This window comes from Artemia sp. Qi Xiang Cuo, chromosome 5 (assembly GCF_049724085.1).
Source record: "Artemia sp. Qi Xiang Cuo chromosome 5, ASM4972408v1, whole genome shotgun sequence".
Taxonomy (NCBI): Eukaryota; Metazoa; Arthropoda; class Branchiopoda; order Anostraca; family Artemiidae; genus Artemia; species Artemia sp. Qi Xiang Cuo.
In genome coordinates this window covers 41,044,713-41,057,127 of record NC_142798.1, presented here as the reverse complement: position 1 = coordinate 41,057,127, position 12,415 = coordinate 41,044,713, and the positions used below count along the sequence as shown (strand labels likewise).

The 12,415-nt window shown below is 37.0% G+C and overlaps 1 protein-coding gene across 1 annotated transcript in view; it reads right to left on the bottom strand.

Annotated features, from left to right (window-relative positions):
* Nucleotides 1-11,136, bottom strand: part of NAT1 (N-acetyltransferase 1) — a 59,376-nt gene extending 48,240 nt beyond the window's left edge. Inside the window, exon 1 of the mRNA XM_089089584.1 lies at nt 11,070-11,136. The gene's annotated coding sequence lies outside the window, so the exon portion shown is untranslated. The remainder of the gene's footprint in view (nt 1-11,069) is intronic.
* Between the last annotated feature and the right edge of the window lie 1,279 nt (nt 11,137-12,415).

Here is a 12,415-nt window from a genome sequence, read left to right as displayed (position 1 = left end):
AAAAATATTATGGTCTAACAGCCAAATATTATTTTCAAGTCTATAAATTATCTCGAACTTTTAAACAAAAATTCTTCCTTTCAATGTGAACATTAAAATTAAAGTGTCAACACCTCAGAACCTTTTAAACAGTATATCTCATGAAAAATCTCAAAGCTTGCAAAATATAACCTTACCAAAACCTAGTTGATTCTATAAAGCTATTAACTGCTCTTCATAATAATTCTACTATATATAAACACTGCTAAAATAAAAAAAAAGTAAGGTACACAAGTCAGTAGATGCATATCATCCCTCATCTCCAAAGACAACAGATGTCTAACAATCTAAGACTGTTCTGATAACTCTAACATCATTTAAAAATAATCATAAGTTATCCTTAGACCATTGAACATATTGCACTTAAATTTTTCAAGTGTATTCAAAATGAAGTCAGGGGGGCTCCCTACTTAAATGAACCTCTAAATAATGAGTTTGATTGTAACTCTTGTTCTTTTTATAGCTAAAAGGTAATTCTCTGCTAGAAATTTTTATGTGTTAAATTTTATCACTTGGACCTTTTAAATGAACTATAGCTGACTTCATGAAGTATTTACATTAGACCCCGGCGCCGCGCCGCCGGACCAACCGAACGCCGCCAACGAGAGGCCCAGTTGACCGCCGCCGAAGTGTCGCTACGCCACCAGCAGAGGCGTTTGGCTGACTCGGAATTAATTTTGCGGCAATTCTTTATTAAATCAACCGCAAAGTTGGAGTTTTTCTTTCTTGTGTAGTTCAGTATTTTGATTTTCCTGATTAGAAATCAAGCAGGGCTTGTACTATCCCCGAATTTTCAGGTATTTACCCGAAAATCTATGCGTATTTTGATAGACCCAGGGCCCCCCATTGGTACTTATTCATTGTCTTGGGTATTTTGCAATTTCTCATAGGCTACTGGCCTAATTTGACTTTTGTTTGTGCTCCTCCCTTTTAATTAGATTCTTTGGATCTTATTGAATGCCATGGCGAATCTATGACTCAGTTTTCTAATAATTTGAGGTATATCTGCATAATTTCGACATATCTGTTGTTGTCATTGTACCCCTGAACTCACACCCTCGATTTTTTTTCATGGAATACTAAGCTGTTTAACGTTATTTCGCGTGATTGTTTGAACCATATAGTGACCTTGTTAATTATCAAGTATATTATTTTTTTAATGTAAAGCTGAGACGGTATCCTATCAAGGTGGTATCCAGAGGGGGGGGAGGGAGAGGATAGGGATGTATTACATTTAAATGATAATATCTCGATTTTTTTACTGAAAGCAGGGATGCCAAAAAGTTAATTATTTTTTTAATTTAAAGCAGAGACGGTATCCTATTAAGGTGGTATCCAGGGGGAGGGGTAGGGAGATATCATATTTAAATGATAATACCTAGATTTTTTTAAAGCAGGTATGCCAATAAGTTAATTATTTTTTTTTTAATTTAAAGCAGAGACGGTATCCTATCAAGATGGTATCCAGAGGGGGGGGGGGGGGCATAGGGCGTAATTATATTTAAGTGACAGTAAATTACATTTTTTTTTATTGAAAGCAGGGATGCCAAAAAGTTATTTTTTAAAATTAAAAATAGAGACAGTATTCTATCAAGGTAGTATCCAGAGGGGGGGGTAGGGAGGTATTATATTTAAATGTTAATTTATTTTTTAAAGCAGAGATACCAAAAAGTTAATTATTTTTTTTTTAATTTAAAGCAGATACGGTATCCTATCAAGGTGGTATCCAGAGGGGGGGGGGGGGGGTGTTACAGAAGTATTATTTTTAAATGATAATATCTTGATTTTTTTTTTATCAAAAGCAGGAATGCCAAAAATTCATTTTTTTTTAAATTTAAAGCAGAGACGGATCTTATTGAACATTATATGGCTGCTTTAAAAAAAATAAAAAAGGAAGTGTGAAGGGAGGTGAGAGACTTTTACAAAAATATGACAGTTTGGTTGCTACCAGTAGCTACTAGGAGGAGTACTCTTTGAAAGTGTACTGTCAATGAGTAGAGAAAGTAAATTTGTAAATTTAAGCTGTGATTTGAGAAAGACTGATGAAAACATTAATGTTTGCAGTCAACATTGATCGCGCCGGCGGCGCGCCGCCGCTGCTGTTTTTGACCCCACCGCCGCCGGTCTTCCCTTATTGGCGCAGCGCCGGGGTCTAATTTACATATGTTTTGTCTTCAATTTGTCAAAGTGTTTTGAAAGAAATATTAGAAGTCCAAGTAACTAGTAATAAACTATAGCTGACTTCACTGTAGTCAAGTCAACATTTAGTTTTTAAACATAATGGGCAAATGGTAGGGTGGGCGTGGGAAGGGGATTAGTTGCCCTCCAATCACTTTTGACTATTAAAAAGGGCATCAGCCCTTTCAATTTTCAATCAAATGAGCCCTTTTCAAAGTTCCTAGAACAACGTCTTTGATACAAAATGCCTTGGTCTAAAAAACAACTACTACAACAAAAATAATACATTATACCCACATCAATCTTTACTATAAAAATGTCAAGTCTTCCAATCACTTTCGACTATTAAAAAGGGCACTAGACCTTTTGATTTCCAATCGAATGAGCCCTTTTCGAGTTTCTACAGCAACATTTTCTATGAACACCTTATATGCCCCCAGGGCATAAATTACAACCCTTACCCTAAGGGCTGTTAGGATGGTTGTCATCCTCTAAGACCTAATTTCCAGAACTTTCTACTATGTTAAACAAAATGACTATCTCAAAATTTAGATTGGATGTGTCTGGGGAAATGGTGGCCATGACAGGGGTGTTAGTTGCTCTCCAGTCACTTTCAACTATTAAAAAAGGCACTAGCCCTTTCAATTACCAATCAAATAAGCCCTTCTGAAGTTTCTACAACAACGCTTTCAATAAAAACCTTATATGCCCCAGGGCATAACTTACAACCCTTGCCCTGAGGGCTGGGGGTGTCATCCTCAAAGACCTAATTTACAGAACTTTCTACTACGTTGAACAAAATGGCTATCTGAAAATTTTGATTGGATGTGTTTGGAAGAAGGATGGGCGTGAGAGGGGGTTTAGTTACCCTCCAATCACTTTCGACTATTAAAAAGGGCACTAGCCCTCTCAATTTCCAATTGAATGAGCCCCTTTTGAAGTTTTACAACAACTCTATCTATAAAACGTTATATGCCTCCAGGGCATAACTTAAAACCTTTGCCCTGGGGGGTTGTCATCCTTAAATACTTAACTTCTAGAACTTCTAACTACATTGAACAAAATAGCTATCTCTAAACTTTGATTGAGTGTTTTTGGGGAAATGGTGGGCGTTAGAGGGGGGTTAATCACTCTCCACTCACTTTTGACTATTAAAATGGCAATCTCAGTTTTGTAATTTCTACAACAACTTTCTATATAAACCTTATATCCCCCAGGGCATAGCTTACAACCCTTGCACTGAGCTGAGGGGGTTATAATTCTAAAATACCTAATTTCCAAAACTTTCAACTATGTTGACAAAATGGATATCTCCAAGTTTTGACTTAATGTGTCGGGGGAAATGGTCGACGAGAGAGGGAGGCTAGTTATTTTCCAATCACTTTCGACTATTAAAAAGGATATTAGCCCTTTAAAGTTCAAATCGAATTTGCTGTTTTGTAAGTTTCAAAAGCACTACTATTTATAGGAGACTTTAAATGCCTCCGGGGCATAACTTGCAACCCTTGCCCTGAGGACTGTGGGGGGGGGGGGACAGGTTGTCATCCTTATTTCCAAAACTTTCAACTATGTTGAATAAAATGGCTATCTAAAATTTTGATTGGATGTGTTGGGGAAAAAGGTGGGCAAGAGAGGGGGGTTAGTTGCCCTCAAATCACTTTTGACTATTAAAAAAGGCACTAGCCCTTTGAATTTCCAATCAAATGAGCCCTTTTCCAAGTTTATTCAACAAAGATTTCAATAAAAATCTTATATGCCCCCACGGCATAACTTATAACCTTTGCCCTGAAAACTGTGGGGGGAGTGACCTACTCAAAGGTATAATTTCCTGAATTTTAAACTGCGTGGAACAAAATGGCTATCTCAATAATTTGATTGGATGTGTTTGGGGAAATCGTGGACGTGGAAGGGGTTTTAGTTTTGACTATTAAAAAGACTATTAAAAACACTTTTGACTATTAAAAAGGGCACTAGCCATTTACATTTCCAATTGAATGAGCCCTTTTTGAAGTTTTTATGAAAACGCATTCTATAAAAGCCTTATATGCCGCCAAGGCATAACTTACAACCCTTGCCCTGAGGGCTGTGGGGGGGGGGGGTGTCATCCTCAAAGACCTAATTTCCAGAACTTAAAACTATGTTGAATAAAATGGCTATCTCAAAATTTTATTGGACGTTTTTGGGGAAAAGGTGGGTGTGGGAGGGGGGTTAGTTGCCCTCCAATCACTTTTGACTATTAAAAAGGGAACCAGCCCTTTAAATTTCCAATTGAATGAGCCTTTTTTGAAGTTTCTATGACAACGCTTTTTATAAAAACCTTATATGCCCCTAGGGCATAACTTACAACCCTTGCCCTGAGGATTGTGTCCTCATCAGAAACATAATTTCTATTTGGAAATCAACTATGCTGAACAAGCTATCTCAAAATTTTGATTGGATGTGTTTCAGGAAAAGGTGAGTGTGGAAGGGGTGTTAGTTGCCTTCCAATCACTTTCAACTATTAAAAAGGGCACAAGCGACTCCAATTTCCAATTGAATGAGCCCTTTTCGAAGTTTCTACAACAACTTCGTCAGTACAAAGTGCCCTGGTCTAAAGGAAAAAAAAATAATACATTGTACCAACATTGTTCTTATATGCCCCCTGGGCAAAACTTAAAACCCTTACCCTGAGGGTTGAGGGGGAATGTCCTCCTGAAAAACATATTTTCTATCTGGAAATAAACTATGCTGAACAAAATGGCTATCTCAAAATTTTGATTGGATGTGTTAGGGGAAATGGTGGGTGTGGAAGGGGTGTAAGTTGCCTTCCAATCGCTATTGTACATTTAAAAGGGCACTAGCCACTCCAATTTCCAACCAAATGAGCCCTTTTCGAAGTTTCTATGACAACTCCTTTGATAAAAAGTGCCCTGGTATGAAAAAAAAAATAATACATTGTGCCAACATTGTTCTTTACTTGGGCACCGTGATTGTGCTGCCTATGATTTTTACAACAACTTTCTACATAAACCTTATATGCCCCCAGGGCATAACTTACAATCCTTGCACTGAGGGGGTTATCCTCCTAAAAGACCTAATTTCCAGAACTTTCAGCTATGTTGAACAAAATGGATATCTCAAAATTTTGATTGAATTTTTTTGGGGAAACATGGTGTGAGAGGGGTGTTAGTTGCTGTCCAATTACTTTCAACTATTAAAAAGGCACTAGCCCTTTGAATTTCTAATTGAATGAGCCCTTTTTCAAGTTTCTGCAACAAAGATTTCAATAAAAAACCTTATATGTCCCCAGGGCATAACTTATAACCCTTGCCCTGAAGACTGTGGGGGAAGTGTCCTGCTCAAAGGTATAATTTCCAGAACTGAAAACTACATTGAATAAAATGGCTATCTCAAAATTTTGATTGGATGTGTTTGGGGTAAAGGTGGGAGTGAGAGGGGGGTTAGTTGCCCTCCAATCATTTTCAACTATTAAAAAGGGCACTAGCCCTTTGAATTTCCAATCAAATGAGCCTTTTTTGAAGTTTCTACAACAATGCCTTCTATAAAAACTTATATGCCCCCAGGGCATAACTTACAACACTTGCCCTGAGGGCTGTGTCCTCCTCAAAAACATAATTTCTATCTGGAAATCAACTACCTTGAACAAAATGGCTATCTAAAAAATTTGATTGGGTGTGTTTTGGGAAATGGTGGGCATGGAAGGGGTGTTAGTTGCTTCCAATCACTTTCAACTATTAAAAAAGGCACAAGCCACTCCAATTTCCAATTGAGCCCTTTTCAAAGTTTTGATGACAACTTCTTTGATACAAAGTGCCCTGCTCTAAAGAAAAAAAAAATAATAAATAATACATTGTGCCAACATTGTTCTTATATGCCCCCAGGGCATAACTTAAAACCCTTGCCCTGAGGGTTGTGGGGGAGTGTCCTCAAAAATATATTTTCCATCTGGATTGGTTGTGTTTGGGGGAATGATGAGCATTGGGGGGGGGGGGGGCCTAGCAGCCCTCCAATCATTTTCAACTATTTAAAAGGGCACTAGCCACTCCAATTTCCAATCAAATGAGCCCTTTTCTAAGTTTCCACAACAACTCCTGGTATGGAGAGCCTTGGTACAGAAAAACCAAAAAATAAATAATACATTGTGCCAACATTGTTCTTTACTTAGGCAGCGCAATTGCACTGCCTATGATAATTAATTTTGTTAAGCTTGTTTTAAAAAAATATCTTATTGAGTTGATAAAGAAGTGGCTTAGTTGTTTTGCTTGTTTATTGCAGTTTGTTTAGTTTTCTTTGAATAAGGTATGTGTCCTGTGTGTTGCAATAATTTTGTTAAGTTAAGTTATTTATTTCTTTAATTCCCATATTGGCTTTTTATAGCCTCTGGTATGCTGAGAGTGCAGAAATATGTGCATATACTGTTTTATTATAAAGTCAACTTTCTATGATGTTTCAGAGCCCAGATAGCAACAAAGAAAACAAAACAGAACAAAAAGAAAAAGAGGATATATTAGTGCTACCCATGCAAAAATGTAATTTTCCTATTTACTTAGGGTGGGGCCTGTAAGTTTCCTAGTTAAGGGTTTTCAAAAAGGTGATTTAAACAGTGTACTTTGCTTTGCTGTGATGCCATTTTACCTTAATTAATTAATTACCTTAATTCGCACTTTGGAGCAAAATAAGGTCCATGTTGGATCTGTTCTGCTCTGCATCAATGATGTTAATTTGGAATGTCACAGTGAAATGGGCCCAGTGATGTTGCATTAGCTTGAAGCTGAGAGGGATGGACTGTCTTATATTTCCGCTTGTATTTCCATGGCTTGTTGTTCCATTCTTTGTCAAGTCTTGACTTGAGGGAAGCACTAGTGGGTGCAGTCATGGTTTTGTCTTGGAGGTTGTTCTAGTTGTTGGAAATACACTTGGTAAAAAAGTTTTGGTGTATTCTGGTCTTCACTCTTTGCTTTGCTAGCTTCTCTGAGTGAGTGTCCTCTAGTGTTGTGTTGACCTGTATGTTTTGTGAGGAGGGTGTTTTTTGGTTGACTATTATATTTGTAGGTCAGCATCACATTGCATATAGCTATGTGATATGTGATGTCTGAAAACCAGTGTTGGTAGTTTTAGGTGATCCAGTCTCTTATTATACAGCATATTCTGCAGACCTGTGATGCATTTGGTGGCATGTCTTTGAACTCCTTCAGTTATTCTGGTGTCATGCTTGTAGAAGGGGGAGGTCAGGCATGTTCCAAAGTCCAAGAATGGCCTAACAATAGCCTTGTAAAGTCTCAGGAAGACAGTACAGGAGCGGCTGGTGATAGTGCATTTCAGCAGGCCTAGACATGAATTAGCTTTTGACACAACTTGTTGCCAATGCCCATGAAACTTCAGTTGCTCATCAACAAGTGCTCCCAAGTCTTGTTCTTCACAACTGGTTTGTAGCTGAATAGCAGACTGCAACTTCTGGTCATGCATGGTATACTGGTGGTGAGGATTGTTATTGCCAAAATGGAGGACTGTATTTATTAATGTTAAACTCAAGCAGCCATTTACTGGTCCACTTCTGGATTCTCTGGAGGTCTGATTGCAGGCTTTGTTAAATGGCTGGTCCAAAAAGCTTGGAATCATCAGTGTAAAGCATGATATTATTTGTGGCTTTCTTTGTCATATCATTTATGTAAATGAGGAAGAGGGTGGGGCCTAGGACGGTACCCTGAAGAACTCCACTGACAATGTCACATGGTTTGGAGAATACTTTATTGCCATTATTGGTAAAAAGTTGGACCTGCTGCTCTTGGTCTTTCAGGAAATTCATCTCCCATTCTACTACATCAGTGTGAATGCCAACTGCCAGTAATTTGGTCCTAAGGTGTCTGGGCAGCACCTTGTCAAATGCTTTGGCAAGGTCAATCAAAATAAGGTCAACAGGTAATCCTCTCTCCAGAAGAAGGTCAGTGATTATATTGTAGGTTTCAAGTTAGTTGGTCTCAACTGACTTTCTGGGAAGGAAGCTGTGGTGGTCTGGTGACAGTATTCTGTTGGACAGAAGGTATGTTAGGATTTCAGCATTCACAATGCAAAAGGAGAGGCTTTTGGAGGTTTCAGGAGGTAAATATATACACCTTCAAATAATTTAGCTAGAATAAAAGTAAAGATGTCACTTAGTGCCCCTTTTCTAAATTCAATAGCCTTTTCTGGGGCAAATTCTATTCTGACCCCTAAGTGGGGCCCCAAAAGATAACTATTACCTTGTCTTTAGTTTTAAGACTATGACATAAGGTTAAAATTAGCTTTTGAACAAGGCCTTAAACAACTGTCTATGGCATTTCCAGTGCCCTATTAGCAACAAGAAAAAAAAAAACAATAAAAAAGAAAGCAGACACATTAATACTGCCTATGCAGAACACAAATTGAAATGTGAAGTTAAAAAATTAGTTAAAAATAATTAGGTACAAGAATTAGCTTTTAAATAAGGCCTTAAGCAACTATAACATTCTAGTGCTCAAATAGCAACAAAGAAAAAAAACAGAACAATAAAAGAAAATCAGGACATGTTGGTGTCAGCCATGTAAAATGTGATTTCCCATGTTGTTCAAGGGGGAGCCTGTAAGTTTCTTATTCAGGGTTTTTGACAATGGTGATTTCAATAATCTATTTGGACTAATGGATATTAAAATTAGCTTACCATTCATGAATCAACTAATTTTTTTGGTACTTTTGCATTATATGGGCCTCTCAAAAAGTCAAGTTTGGTTAATGCTAATGAAATAAAATAAAACAGGAGGAATATATAATAGTTTAGAAACAAATTTGGGCTATATATTTGCACATTAGGGGGGGGGGGGGGTTTGGGTAAAGCATTGCATATATTAGATACGTAGCCTAACATAGGTACCTTTTTTGGTAAATTTTTACAAAATCATATTATTGACTTACAAATAAATTGAATATACCACTCAATGCCTTTTTTTATGCTCTTTCCAAATATAATAATCATTTTTGCCAGAACTAAAATTTACCCCACCCCTATATACCAATTCACTGTATATTTGCACATTAGGGGGATGGGGGTAAAGTTTAAACTTACCTCCCATTTACATCAGAAATAAAATTTGGTAAATATATACCAAATCATATTATTGAGTTAGGAATAAAGTGAATACACCATTCAATGCCTTTTTTTATGCCGATTACGAATATAATAGCAATTTCTATCGGAAATTAATTTTAGTCCCCCCCCCCTATATATGCCAATTCAGGGTATATATTTATACATTAGGGGGGGGGGGGTAAAGTTTAAACTTACCTCCCACTTAAATCAGAAACAAAATTTGCCCCCATCCCCCTAATGTAGAAATACATACCCTGAATTGGCATATATAGGGGGGGGGGCTGAAATTCACTTCTGATAGAAATGATTACTATATTCGTAATCAGCATAAAAAAAGGCATCAAATGGTGTATTCACTTTATTCCTAACTTGATAATATGATTTGGTATATATTTACCTAAAATTTGTCACCCCCCCCCCCTGATGTGCAAATATATACCCTGAACTGGTATATATAGGGGTGGGGGTAAAGTTCATTTCCAACAAAAATGATTATTATATTTGGAAAGAGCATAAAAAAGGCATTGAGTGGTATATTCACTTTATTTGTAGGTCAATAATATGATTCCATAAAAATTTACCCCTTCCCCCCCCTAAAATCCAAAAAAACACAGTTTAATATTATATACACAATACAAACCAAGCTATCATGGTAAAGTTCTATGAAATCATATTATTGAGTTAGGAATAAAGTGAATACACCATTTGATGCCTTTTTTTATGCTGATTACGAATATAATAAGCATTTCTATCGGAAATGAGTTTCAGCCCCCCCCCTATATAGGCCCCTTCAGGGTTAGGTATAGCCTATATAGGGAGGGCTGAAATTCCTTTCCGATAGAAATGCTTATTATATTCGTAATCAGCCTAAAAAAAGGCATCGAATGGTGTATTCACTTTATTCCTAACTCAATAATATAATTTCGTAGATATTGACCGTCAAGAGGCGTTGATAATGCAAAAGTACCATTTTTTTCTCACTAGGCATTATCCTACTGCTGGCAAGTGCAATTTAAGGTGGGCCTAAGCCTAATCTAAGGTAGGAATTTTTTTTTCAGAAACACATTTTGAAGCTGAGCCCCTTTTGATGGAATTTGCCCATCTTGAGGCAGTTCTGAGCCCCTTTTGATGGAATTTGCCCATCTTGAATTTGGATGTGAAATGTGATTAGCCTATTGAATTTGGAGAGCATCAAGTTATGTGTTTACTTTCTTTTTAGATAAATGAATATATTACCATTCAAAATACCTTACTAGAAGCTCAATAAGCTCTGAATCCATTCCTGAGGGTTTTATTCATCTTTCTTGCTTCAAAGGTCAACAAATTTCAAAGACCAACAAAAGTCCCTAATCTAGGATTTTACCCAGTTGAAAGCTAAGGCTAATTTTAGGTTTTAGAACGTTTTGTTTGGACATAGGTTTTGTACACATTTTGAGCTTTATAAATAGCCTAGTATGTTAAGCCACAGGCCTACCAGGATTTCTTACCAAACTTAAAATGTACTCAAACGATTTTAAAAAACTTGAGTTCACTAATATCGTGAGAATGAAAATTTCCCATCGGCAATGTCTATGCTTTGAGCCTATTTATGAGGGCTTACTAAGGTTGTCAGAGGTAGCCTATGCCTAGAATTTGTCAGAAAAGCAGACTAGGAAGGCCTAAGCTGAGCAACAATAGGGCTTGTAAGAACAAACGATTTTGCAATAATATTAGAAAAATGCTGTACAAAAATTTAAGAATAAATAAAACCTGTCTCTACAAGCTTCGCCAATGGATTTGTGCTTTTTGGATTTCAACACTTCCAATCACAACACTCGCCCTTTGATTGGTTAATAACAGCTCAACAGCAACGTTTGCTCATTTAAAGAGCCATCTATGATTATCTTGCACAACCTTTTAGATTCAAGGTTTATTTTCCCCTGCAAGTTTTTTGTACGTATTTTCGGTAAATATTTCGCTGTTAATATTATTGACTTACGAATAAAGTGAACATACTAATCGATCCCTATGCCCTTTCAAAAATATAATAATCACTTTTGCTGCCAATAAATTTTACTCCCACTCCTATATATACCAATTCTGAATATATCTTTGCACATTAGGAGTGTGGGGTTAAAGTTTATTTCAGAAGCAAATGAGAGGTAAGTTTAAGCTTTACCCTCATCCCCTCCCTAATTTGTAAATATATACCCTGAATATAGGGGTATATATAGGGGTGGGGTAAAATTCATTGGCGACAAAAGTGATTATTATATTCGGAAAGAGCATAAAAAAAGGCATCGAGTAGTATGTTCACTTTATTCGTAAGTCAATATTATGAACAGCGAAATATTTACATAATTTTCTGCAGTCGTACGAATTTGAGGTTTCAGTGTTTAAGCAGTTTCTGGTAACAACTGTAAGTAAGGAGCAACACGGATCAACAGTAACCGAAACTCTAAAAATCAGAATTTTGATATCAATAAACATATCAGAGATTTGACTTTTTATGCTGATTCCAAATATATAAGATTCATTAAGTCAAGTGTTACCAATCTAAGGCTACGAGCCTAAAAAAAATTGCCTGATTTTCAGAAAAGGGGGGAAATGCCCTCTGAAAGTTAAGAAATCTTACCGAGAACCTTGTTGCGGAGGTTTTTGAAGCTCGAGTCTGTTGGAGTCCAGAACCAGTTGGTAGCTTCTTGTACGCACGGAGAGGATGTATTCAAAAGGAATTGGATTTTTGGAAGGAATGTGAGTAAGGGAGATTTGTGGATGGTCCGAATTAAGGAAAGTGATTTAAGGGGTCGGGTTGACTGGACACACGTAATTACCTGGGGCTGAGGAGTGTGTAGAGGGATGGGTTCCTGGAATATACTGCAATGCATCGGGAATATAGATAAGGCTGAAAATCGAATGGAACACAAGCTAGGGGAAGAGGGGGTCATAAATGCTTTTAGTATCGTCCTAAAAAAGGCTGGGCTTTAAACTTACCATCAACCCTTGATGATACATGAGCAAAATTACACGAATTGTCAATATAAGATAAAACAAAACAAAGTTAAACATAATCAAAAATACACTTATTAGACCTACGAATTCCCCCCCCCCCAAAAA